General features: G+C 36.8%; 1 protein-coding gene across 1 annotated transcript in view; it reads right to left on the reverse strand.

The window, feature by feature from the left end:
• Window positions 1–12094, reverse strand: part of LOC115423528 (calcium-regulated heat-stable protein 1-like) — a 63113-nt gene extending 51019 nt beyond the window's left edge. The window contains exon 1 of the mRNA XM_030140384.1: window positions 11885–12094. The gene's annotated coding sequence lies outside the window, so the exon portion shown is untranslated. The remainder of the gene's footprint in view (window positions 1–11884) is intronic.
• Between the last annotated feature and the right edge of the window lie 705 nt (window positions 12095–12799).

Consider the following 12799-nt stretch of genomic DNA (forward strand, 5'->3'; position numbering starts at 1 on the left):
TTTTGTGTGTGAATGCAATATGCCTCCATAGTCAGATGTCCTGTTCATGAGGATTGGACATAGAAACATCAATATTAATAATCAATAGGATATTTATCCCATAATATAAAACTATATTCTGACATTAGTCCTTATTGTTTTGTATCCCAGACCCCTGTTAGAAAAGAAACACCTGAATTCAATGTGTCCACATACTTTTGTCCATTTGAGGATGAGTTAGGTCATTATGACGTGAAGATAATGATATGCAGATGATCAATCCCTCTCCCATTCACACCTGTGGGTAACGGAGTGACAGATTAACCTGTTACAGCATCTATGGACAGTGGAAGGAAACAAAAAAACGGAGGTCTGTGCTGCCCATTTGCAGTTGAAAACACAGAAAGGATTCAGAGTCTCTACGTGTAAAGGCCAAAGGCAGAACCCACTGCTGAATGTGAGTGACCTTTGACCTTTTGTCATGCTACCAGGGCTGGCTGATCTCACCAGAAGATCACATGATCATCTTTTTCAGGTAGAATCATGGACCACAGTCTGAATGGGAACTTTCCTTTCTTTTCTAAATGTGAGTACCAATAAAATAAAGATTATTCCTCATCTTTCAACGTCTGCCTAATGCAGGGGTCTCAAACATGCGGCCCGGGGGCCAAAAGCATCCCACCAAAGGTTCCAATCTGGCCTGTGGGATTAATTTACAAAGTGCAAAAACTTCCACAGTCAAGACTGTGGAACTCATTTTAGTTCAGGTTCCACACACAGACCAATACAATCTACAGTCAAATAATAACATAACCTACAAAAAAGGATGACTCCATATTTTCTTCTCAGTTTAATGTGAAAAAAAATATTACACTATGCCTATAAATAATGACAACTTCAAATTTTTGTCTTTGTTTTAGTGCAAAAAATAACATTAAATTATGAAAATATTTACATTTACAAACTATCCTTGAACAATACAATGTGATTAACCTGAACTAGGGCTGGGAATCTTAGTTGTAAGGCCGATGCGATACACATCTTGATACAGCGTCTCCGATTCAATATATTATAGATACGTGTGTGGTACCTCACGATGCGATACGATTCACACCTAAATCATGATATAGTGATTAAGCACATTCTGATCGAACACATTCATTCTAGAAAAAAATTATGCAGTGCAAATCAATGAGTTTGATTATTTATTTATCAAATAAGAACATGACTTTTCACAAAGTGTCTTTAGTTCAATTTCAGAGCAGGTGTCTCACATTCAGTCAGGTGAAGAAGTTAGGACTTTGTTTCCAAAGTCGTTTCTCTGCATGTTTCTAACACTCAACTTCTTGCTCCCTCACCGAATCAATTTGTAATGAAATGTATTTGTAGTGTAGGTAAAACAGAAAAAAGTTCTGTCATTTTAAGAGACACCTGTGTAAGGTATTATGGGATGTACTGTTAAGATATGTATGTGACTGTTTAAGGAAGTATCTGTGGTATGTACGGCAGTATTCAGTACAGCTGATCTAGTAAAAAAGTAGACGTTCGTTAACCACGTCGTCACCTTCCTTCCATGTCTGTCAGATTCACATACAGACGTTACAGTATTCATCCGCGGCGCTGGTGCCAGTGCTCAGACTGTCATGTACAGTGTACACATCCGCGAATCCACGGCGCCTGTTAACGTGGGTCTGAAGAAAAGAAAAACTTTACCCAAATTAGGGATGTAACGATACGAAAATTTCATATCACGGTTATTGTGACCAAAATTGTCACGGTTATCATTATTATTGCAGTATTGTTGAAATGTGCTAAAAATGTTCAAAAAGTACTTATACACACACTGAAATTATTTAACCAAGTTGTATTTTGAAAAAAACTAATAAAGTAACATGCACAATGTACTTTCTGTTGCAGAAACATTCAAATAATAACATGTAAACAACAAACATACAAATGTGCATTAAAGTTGGCACCTTATGGACACAAGAGATATCTGCACCAGGGGTGGAACTGATAGGATTTGATCAGTATCAATGCCATTATCAGTTCTGCTTATCAATCCAATTCCTTATCAATTCTCCTATTGATTCCTGTGGTGTTTTTGAGTGTGGAAAAACAGTAGTTGGACAGGTCATAGTGGAGTTTGAACACTTTCCATTATCAAATCATTCACAGTGTCACACATATACACTATTGTACACACAAACAGAAAGTGAAACACAGTCATGTTTTCCTGAACTATTTAATGAACAAATGTAAATATTCTGAAAGAATGAAGATTTTAAAACATGTTAGGCTGATCTGATCCAGTCTGTGCACTCACTTGCTCGGACAGACCGGGCCTGTGCACTCTGACAGACCTGCAGTCGGACGAACCGGGTCCATGTGCACGCGCGCCGACGGACTAGGCCCACGCGGGAGCCCCTATCCCTGAATCTCTGGAGCTCTGTCCGTGCAGGTGCCTTCTGCCATGTTTTCAGAGGCCAAACATTCCAAACTGCGCACACACGCCTGGAGTGCCGCTGCTTCTTCAGGACATGAACAGTACCGTGAGTTTTCTAGGTGCGGTAATTGAACACGGTTATCATAATAATTAGAATTTAAACGGTAATACTAACCATCGGAAATTTTTACCATGGTTTATCATTATACCGGTTATCGTTACATCCCTGAACCAAATAAAGAGTAACACTTTTGAATGAGAGTAAAAATAGATTCTAATGAATGGATCGAATTTTATTGATGCAAACATTCAATAACCGATGCATAGCGAAATCATCCCAAACTTTTCATTCACTCGCGGCTTCTCTACTGGTGCACTCGGATTGTGCACGCGCATGTCGGAGCATCGATACGCATTGGATAATCTTCCCATCCCTAACCTGAACAAATATGAACAACACAAAATGCTAAAAAAAATTAAGCGCAAGTTTAACAATTTTCTGCCTGTTATTAAGGGCTTAGTGTCTTTGTAGAGCCGATCCATAATGGACATGTATAAATGATAAGTTGAGGCATAATATTCTTAAAATTGCACTTACTTTCTTGAGAAATTTCAGTTTTTTCAGGCAATTCACATATTCACATTCACTTTTTTGTTTGGATAGTTTATAAAAGTAAGTATTTTCGTAATGTAATGGGGGGGGTTTTTGCACTACAACAAAGACAAAAATTTGGAGTTGTCATTATTAATAGGTTATTATGTTATTATTTTACTGGTCCGGCCCACTGGAGATCAAACGGGGCTGAATGTGGAACCTGAAAGAAAATGAGTTTGAGAGCCCTGGCCTAATGTGTGGAGCTGAAGATTGAAGACGAATCGAACATGGACACACATTCAAATGTAACTCTGATGCATCTGTGTGATTCCAACTCACTGCTCATCACAGTTCAGAAGTTCAACCAGAGACAGACTTATAGTAATTGTTCACAGTCTGAAGTCTCATTTCATCAGTCCCCATTTCTTCAACGGCGGCAAAAAGCTCGATACACAAATTCTTCAGCATCTGTGATGGTCTGAGATGTATCAGTGTTAAACTACTATCAATGTGAAGGCAGAGATTGGATAAGATTGGACAGTTTATTTAGCCTGAAGTCTAATGGACTTTTCTTCATGACAATACTTGGCCTCATTCTGCATCAGTTCCAGCAGTATACAGTTCCATAGTCATATAGAATGAGTCTGTAGTCCACATCTGTCTCCTATTGAAAATGTATGGAGCAACCTGGAAAGAAGACACCACAAAGTATTCAGCAGCTCAAGTCTTATAAACTATAAGAACAGGCAAAAACACTTAGAAGAGAATGTTTTTCACAAGATACAGGGATGAAGGTTATTAATTGTCACCCTATGTTTACTCTTGTTTATGTATACATTTCTTTCTTATTTATTATTTATTTAATTGCCAGCACAACAAAGAAACACACTGGTAAAAGGTTATATGTGTATTTGTATGCGTGTATGTGTACTTGTATGTTCTGGGTATATGTATAAACGTATGCACGTATGTATGTGTATGAGGATGAATGAGAGTGTGAGTGTGTGTGTGTGTGTGTGTGAATAGATATATAAATATAAAAGAGTAATGTAAAAGGAAGAGGGACATACAGTATATATTATTAATGATATTTTATGGAGAGGGGGTGTGATTAAATACGTTGCACTTCTTCCCACTCCTTTTTGGGCATGTAAATGGAACTATTGTGCTGTTCTTCTGTCTAAGATTGTTAATATTTGTTAATGATTGTTATTATTGTTGATATTTGTATTATTATGTATGTTTTGCTTGTTCGCATATATGTTAAATTTCATTCTATGTGCAGAATAAATCACTAAAGCGGAATAGTATGAAATTATTATTATTATTATTATTATTATTATTATTATTATTATTATTAATAATAATAATCTAATGCAACACAGTGATAAACATGCCTCTGTTCTAACTTTTTAATGGGAGTTTGTTGTATTTGTACATTTTGTTACTTAAATACTCACAGATTTGAGTTTTACAATTCTACTTTTTAAAAAATGTTCATATTCAGGGGGATTTTTACTCAAAATCTTTGGATAAGCTTTCACCTACAAATTACTGAAATCAGATTAGATTAGATTAGACTTTACTGATCCCACAACAGGGAAATTCAACAGTAAAGGCAGCAACAGAATAAAGTGCAAGAAAAAAAAGTGTGCATGCATAAATTGCAAAAACAAAACAAAACAAAAAAAACAACAATATAAAATGAGGCTTACGCTGTCGGGGGCCAACAGCAAGGGCATATCCCCGAAATCCCCCCAGTCCAGTTAGATATAAATCTATCCACGATTAGTGCTGCCACTAATGGCTAATTTTCTAACAATTAATCTTTTGACTAATTTTTCGATTAGTCAACTAATCTAAACGACTAATTTAAAAAAAAAAAAATCAAGTGCCTGTTATTTTGTTGTGTCCATCTTATTTTGAATCCAACTGTAATTTAATTGCAGTTGTAAACAATATAAATAACTGAAATACTAGCAAACAAAAAATTACAAAGTGGGATGTTTTCCATGTAAGAGCGGGGGACTGGGGGAGGGGAGGGGGAAGGATGAATGGCTGCACACAGATCCACAGACCGGAGTGGGGGTGGGGGTTGAACCATAAGAGTGGGGGAATGAAAGTCAAGACGCATATAAGAGAAAAAATGACTCGTTCACTAAAAAAATTGCCATTGACTAATTTTCATGGTCAATTATGTTGACTAATCGCAGCCGCACTATCCACAATAATTGTTATACAATCAATATGAACTCAATTTGAGCTACAAGGACCTGATAGTGGCAGAACAATGGTCAGAAAACCCATTTAAACTCTACCTAGTGAATGAAAATGAGCCCATATGAACTCTGGATGGTAGACAGAACATGGACGTTTGGAAGACCATCAATATGAACCACATTTGATCTCAACCGGCCTATTACTGTTGATTTCTGTCCAAAAAACTGATGTTCAGCTAAAGCGCCCAAATGTGGATGACTTATAATACTGATAGAGAAGCTGAAATCCACAGGGTTCTTCCACTAGGGGTCCACTATGTTGGTTATCAAGGAGAAGAAACCCAACCAAATCTGTTCTAGTTATCAACAAAACACTGAGATCTGGCAGCAGTCGGGGTAAAACCATTATATCCACCTAAATCGAGTTTTGGGGATATAATAATAATGATAATAATAATAATAATAATAATAATAATAATAATAATAAACTATACAGACTGTATTAACATCAGAGTGGAATTGCTAAATCTCAGACACTACATCCATTCCATACAAAACCAAATCTCACATGTAAAAGAATTCATAGAAAATGATCACTGTAACTTTTACACTGCTCCAGTTTCTGACAGGAATCTTCCCTTAAACATGGTGTCTTGAACCGTTGAACAAGTAAGAACATGCAGAAACATTCTGCATATGCAGGTGAAAACAGTAGTTAAACCTCCAGCACCTTTAACATGAGAAGTAACTGAAAACAAACGTAGTCTGGTGAACTTCAGATAAATAACATATTGTATCTAAACTGTTTTTTAACCCATAAAGACCCAAAAGTCCACCTTTAACCAAAACCATCTACTGATCTAAACTGTTTAATACCTGTTGATCCAATAATCCTATCAATACATGTCAGTAATTGGTGTCAAATACATTTCTTCATCTTTTCATGGTCATCAGATATGACCATATTTGGACGTTCAGAGACTCCGTAGTTACTGTGGAAACACCATCATCTTCTACAACATTGATTCATCAGTAAAACCCCTGGAGTTATATCAATGACAGTGGATGGACACGCTGGGTTTATGTATTTAAATTTAAATAACAATAAATGAACAAGAAATTTTTTTTTTTTTTTTTTTTTTTTTTTAAATGGACAAATAAATAAATACAATGGAAAAAAATAAGCAATAAAGTGACTAAAATGTAGAAAAAAAGAATAAACTAAACAACAAAATGAACAAAAATATCCAAAAATTATGAATAAAAATGAACAAGAATGACTAATAAACTACCAAAATAAGCCCTAAACTGAACACAAAAAATAAATCAAAATGTGCCATGAACTTGTTTTTATGTAGACTTAATGATATATACTGATGAATTAATAATAATATTGATTAAATCGGTAAAACCCATGGAGTTGGATCAATGACAGTGGATGGACACACTGGGTTTATGTTCAGTTAATGACCGATTTAGTTGAAAAAGCCACTTTTTCTTCAGTTTTCTCTGTTTCTGATATAATAACTAGGGGTGTGCCAAAAAAATCAATTCGTATAAAAAAAAAAATTTAAAAAAATCGCAATTCTCATTTACTACGATTCAGAATCAATTTAGAAGGTCCCAAAACTGATTTTAAAAAATAAAACAAATCCACCGGCAGTCTCACGCCATTAGTGCGATTAGCGGCTAGACTAGAGTATATAATGAGGATCCTTTGCACACCAATAGATTGAAGCAGAAACCATCATGAATCAAATCGTTTTGAATCGAAAATCGATTTTGAATCCCCCTACTGCCCCCCTTCTCCCCAAGTCTGTCTCTATCGCTCTCTCTTTTTTCCTCCTATACTCTCTCTCTTTAACCCCAACTGGCAGTCGTCCATCCTCCAGGAGTCTGGGTCTGCTCCAGGTTTCTGCCGTTAAAGGGAAGTTTTTCCTTCCACTGTCACCAGTCACTAGTGTTTACTCCTGGAGGATTCTGTTGGGTTTCTGTAAATTGGCTTAGAGTCTGGTTTAGACCAACTCAATATGTAAAGCATCATAAGATAACTTTTGTTATGATTTGGCGCAATATAAATAAAATTTGATTTGATTCAAATCGTAGCCCAAAAATCAGAATTGAATTGAATCGTGGATAGTAAAAGATTCCCACCCCAATAATAACCCTCAACTTTACTCTGAGCTTTAATGAACATCTACATGATCAGTGAATTAAATACAGGAAAGCACATGATCACAGAAAAAGCACAAAATACAGAAGATAATATTAGAAAAAATGGTGATAAATCACTTAAGAAAGGTTAGATATAGAGAAAAAAATTATTTGGAAACTGACGCAAAAGTAGCTCTGGGTCTTCATGGGTTAGTGTGTGTGTGTGTGTGTGTGTGTGTGTGGTGTCTGTCAGTTAGCAGCAGCCACATCCTGACTGAAACCTGACTCTACTCTTCATTAGAAATCTGGGACTGAGACGCACGCAACCAACCACACTCCACCCACCATCAGATGATGTTTTCTGTTTTGACCAACAACAGAAGGCCTGATCCAGACCAGACCAGCCCCCCACCCCAAGTGGGAAAACAAGGGCTTTCCCTCCACCTCTGCTACACTACCACACACACACACACGAGCGAGTTGATTTGCATGGTACTAATTCTACGTTGAATGGCAGTCAAACCTGTGACTTCCCACCTGTAAACTTGTACTAGGTCGATGCACTCCCAGTTATGAGTTCTGACATCACATAGCAATGGTGACCCCCATAGATGTGGTGTTTATGCAGATTGTTTATTAAAACAAGGTATTGCTTTAACAGTATTTATCTGCAAGTGTTCTGTATGATCAGCAGCGACTCTTGCATTAACTAATTTTCAGTCCATGGAGTGCAAGAATAAATTAATACCAAATACGAATCCAAATATACAAATGACATAACATAAAAGGTAGAACAGCTTTTCTTGCCTTATGTGCCATTTTTACTCCTCTGTTTCCCTCAAACAACCAAGGAGCAAGCACCTTTGGCGATAGAAATGATTATGAATGAACATAACGTACAGTCTGAAATGCTGGTTTGTTTACATCTAGCTACCACACTTCCTTGCACTCAGGCAGTTTGGCGTGACTTACCTGGAACGTTACAAAGTCGTGAATTACAGGCTCAAAAAATGGCCTGGAACGCAGCATATGGCTATCACAGAACATGTTTTTGCTGAAATGGGGGGGGGGGGTGTGTTAGACTGGAACTTTGACGTCACAATTTTCAGACTAGGGCTGTGTATTGGCAAGAATCTGGCGTTATGATACAACTCACAATACTAGGATCACGATGTATCATGATATTGTTAAAAAGGCAATTTTTTGTTTCTTTTTTAAAAATGATTATTTCCTTGAAGAATTGAATTACACCAGAAATATGCACAAATACTAAACACATTTTTATCTGATCACAATAGGATCTAATGCTATATCACAAAATGTTCCTGTGTTCAAACTTAAATTATGTTTTACAGACATTACAGTTTCAGATTCTGTTCAAATATTCATATTCTATTAGTTCAGAACATTATTTTTGTGCAATCCCAACAAAGGAACTAACATTATTTAATAAAAGAGTGTTAAATAAAAATAAATAAAATATTAACAAAAAACAAATACAAAAAACAAAAATGCACCTCCACAATATCTGCATTCGAATAAATACCTAAAAATATCGATACCGTACTTTTTAATGTCAATACATTCATTCATTCATTCATTTTCTGAACCTGCTTTATCCTCACTAGGGTCACTTGGAGCCTATCCCAGCTACTTAATATTGATATAGTATTGTACAATTAAATATCGCGATATATTGCAGAACTGATATTTTCTTACACCCCTACTTATTATATGTATTAAAAATATACACACACTCTATACAATCTATACTTCACAACATTCATTCATCCTCAATCTGTTTAAGACAGAGTAATTCAACTCAAAGTGGTTCACAGACTGCATTGGTCTAAAGTGACGTTGACAAAAATTAATTCGGACTTGAATCCTACTTGAGATCGTTGTGAAGCTGAACTGGCCACACTGTCTCATATGTTCGGGTTTTGTTCAAAACTAAAAAAGTTTTGGGAGTCTATATTTAAATTTCTTTCTAATGTAACAGGGTCTCATATTGAACCTGAGGCAACAATTGCAATGTTTGGCATTACATTACATTCTTTTAACTAAAAATCTAACAAGTGTTCAGAGAACGCAAACCTCCGCCAAGCATCCCAAACGGTGTGCATGTGTGGATGGACTATTTATTTTTAAATTAAACAGTTTCCAGGTTGTTCCATACAGCAGAAAAAGTTGAAGCTCGGTACCAGTCATGTGTATGTCAAATTATATTAAATTCCAATCAATATTTGTTGAGTTATAATGAAAAATGTGTCGTAAATGGGATTTTCAATGTTAAATTGACATGTCCACAGAGTCCACATTCCACAGTGGATGTGGACAGTAGGCTCTATGCACAACCCCACTACTTCCTGAACTTCAGGTGGGTCCTTTATTTCCTGTCTTTCATTATTGGACACACTGATTAATCCAGGTGTGTCTGCTACTTGTTGGGACAACTGATTGGTTAGGCACACCTGGATTAATCAGTGCGTCCAATAATGAAAGACAGGAAATAAAGGACCCACCTGAAGTTCAGGAAGTAGTGGAGCTGTGCAGAGAGCCCATTTTGTACCAGATACAAGATATTGTTATAAGCTACGGGTGGATTAAATTGGAGGCTAATTGGAGTCCTTTTGAACTTTTTATGAATTTTGGAAAATTGCTCAATGATGACAGATAGGAAAATTGTAGATTCTGTGACCTTGAACTTTGGCCTACTTAGCCCAAAATTGAATGGGTTGGTCCCAGGGCCTAGGCCTATCTGTGAGTGCGATTTGGTAAAGATGGTTGGAATAGTTTTCCCATAAAGTTGCTAACAAACAAACAAACAAACAAACATGCAAACAAACAAACAAACAAAGCAAAGTGATCCCAATACCTCCTGGCAGAGGTAAAAATCTAACTGCCTTCACCACTCTTCTAGCTAACAGACTAATACTACTAAAATGGAAAGATAAACAACCTCCAACATTTAAATCTTGGTTTCTGGATCTTTTACATCATTTAACATTGGAAAAAATCAGATATTCTATAGGAAGATGTGCCAATAAGTTTTTCAGTGCCTGGCAACCTTTTCTGAATCACATAAAAGAGGTAGATCCCTCGCTTTTTCCAGAGTAGTCTTATTAGTACGAGTCTGTGACTAATATCTGTGTTCCTTATTTATTTATTATTTTACCTCTGCCAGGAGGTATTGTGATCACTTTGCTTTGTGTGTTTGTTTGTTTGCATGTTTGTATTTTTTGCAACTTTACGGGAAAACTACTCCAGCCGTCTTTACCAAACTGTACCCACAGATAGGCCTAGGCCCTGGGACCAACCCATTCAATTTTTGGCCAAGTAGGCCAAAGTTCAAGGTCACAGCAAGGTCACAAAATCTACAATTTTCCTATCTCTCATCATTGAGCAATTTTTGAAAATTCATTAAAAAATTCAAAACAACTCCGATTACCCTCCAATTTGATCCACCCGTAGCTTATAACAATATCTTGTATCTGGCAAAAAAATTGTCCACATCCACTGTGGAATGTGGACTCTGTGGACATTTCCATTTAACACTTAAAATCCCATTTACGACATTTTTCTTTATAACTCAACAAATATTGATTGGAATTTAATATAATTTGACATACACATGACTGGTACCAAGCTTCAACTTTGTACTTTGTCTGTTTGTCTGTCTGTCCATGTGCAAGATAACTCAAAAAATTATAGACGGATTTGGATGAAATTTTCAGGAAATGTAACAGGAAACGAACAAATGATTACGTTTTGGTGGTGATGGGGGGGGGGGGGGGGGGGGGCACTGATCTGCCTTGGCGGAGGTCTGCGCTATCCAAGTGCTTTTCTAGTTTTTTTTGGTTTTGTTTTGTTTTTTGTGCAACAGGGTGGGAATGTTCATGTGTTTAGGTTAAAAAAAACAATGACTGTATTATGCTTTTCTCTGACCAGATATGTAAAAAAAAAAAACTCTGAACAAAAAAATATATACACACACACACTTGTTCATGTACAGTACACACACACACACACACACACAGGCTCATCTTCCAGCCCTTCATTAACTCAGAACCAGAGTCTGTGTGAGGAGGACATCTTTTCAACTCTCTGAATGAAAGCTCCTCTGTATTGGACACACACACACTTCTTATGAATGGTTAATTGGATGACACACACACACACACACACATTTTCCTTGTGTCTTATTGGGTGATGCCTCCTCTCTCTGCTTGGGCTCGCGCCTCCACCTCCTCCATTGAACACCACCCGAACCCGCACGAGAGCCAAACACACTTCAACAGACTGAACCGAAAAGACCCAGAAAAACACCGACCACCTCTGGATCTGCCCCTGAACACCACACCGACACATAAACCACAGCCGAATCCAACTGTTGGCACATTTACCGTCAAACTACTCCGCTCCACCGTGCTGCGTTCACGGACTACCCTAACCACATCACTTTGCTTGAATATGTTTGCTGTCACTCACCTTGACTCCAACTTCACAACGGACTGCAGCTGCGTCCTCGAGCGCTCAGAAAAAGTGTCCAATTAATGAAAAAGCAAAACTTTTCGTTGAGTGCTTCTTAGTTTTCGTTTGTCCGCTTCGTAAAGGACGCGACAATGATAACGTAGAGTGGTGTCCGGAGGCAAACAACAGCGTAAATACTTGCTCGCGCACTCTCTCTCTCTCTCTCTCTCTCTCTCTCTCTCGCTCCCTCGCTCTCCTATTTGTGAATGGGCGGTACTGTGACGTCACGAGCCACCTCTTTTACCGTAAAGCATACGGCAGCGCTACCGCAAAACACAACATACCGTAAATGAAAACCACAGAACTGGATACCGAGCCAAAGGAGACGGTAAAAAAACATGAAAAAATAGCCTTAAATCAGAAAAATATGGGACATTATGGAAAAAATACAAACCAAGTAGTGATAATAGTAGTTTCTTTGACTTTTGACTCATTCTAAATAGCATAAACATACTATAATTAATGTTTTTTGTGTGCAACTTTTTTTTTTTTTTTTAACCTATAAAGACCCAAACAGCTACTGGCATCTAAAAGCATTTCCTTATCTAAACTGTTTAATAGCTATTGATGCACTGATCCTATCAATATATTTAAATAATTGGTGTAAAATACAGTTATTCATCTTTTCATGGTCATCAGATATGATCCATTTGGATGTTAAGGGGTTTTGTAGTTACCGTGGAAACACCGTCGTCTTCTACAACATTGATTCACACAAACAAACAAAAATGAATTACAAAACAAAACAAACAAAATAATAATAATAATAATAATAATACTGTGGAAAAAATAAGCAAAAAATTGACAAAAATGAAAAAAAGAATAAAATCAGCAACAAAATGAAGAAATTTGAAAGGAAAAAAAAAGTAAAAA

This window comes from Sphaeramia orbicularis, chromosome 8, assembly GCF_902148855.1.
Source record: "Sphaeramia orbicularis chromosome 8, fSphaOr1.1, whole genome shotgun sequence".
NCBI classification, from domain to species: Eukaryota; Metazoa; Chordata; class Actinopteri; order Kurtiformes; family Apogonidae; genus Sphaeramia; species Sphaeramia orbicularis.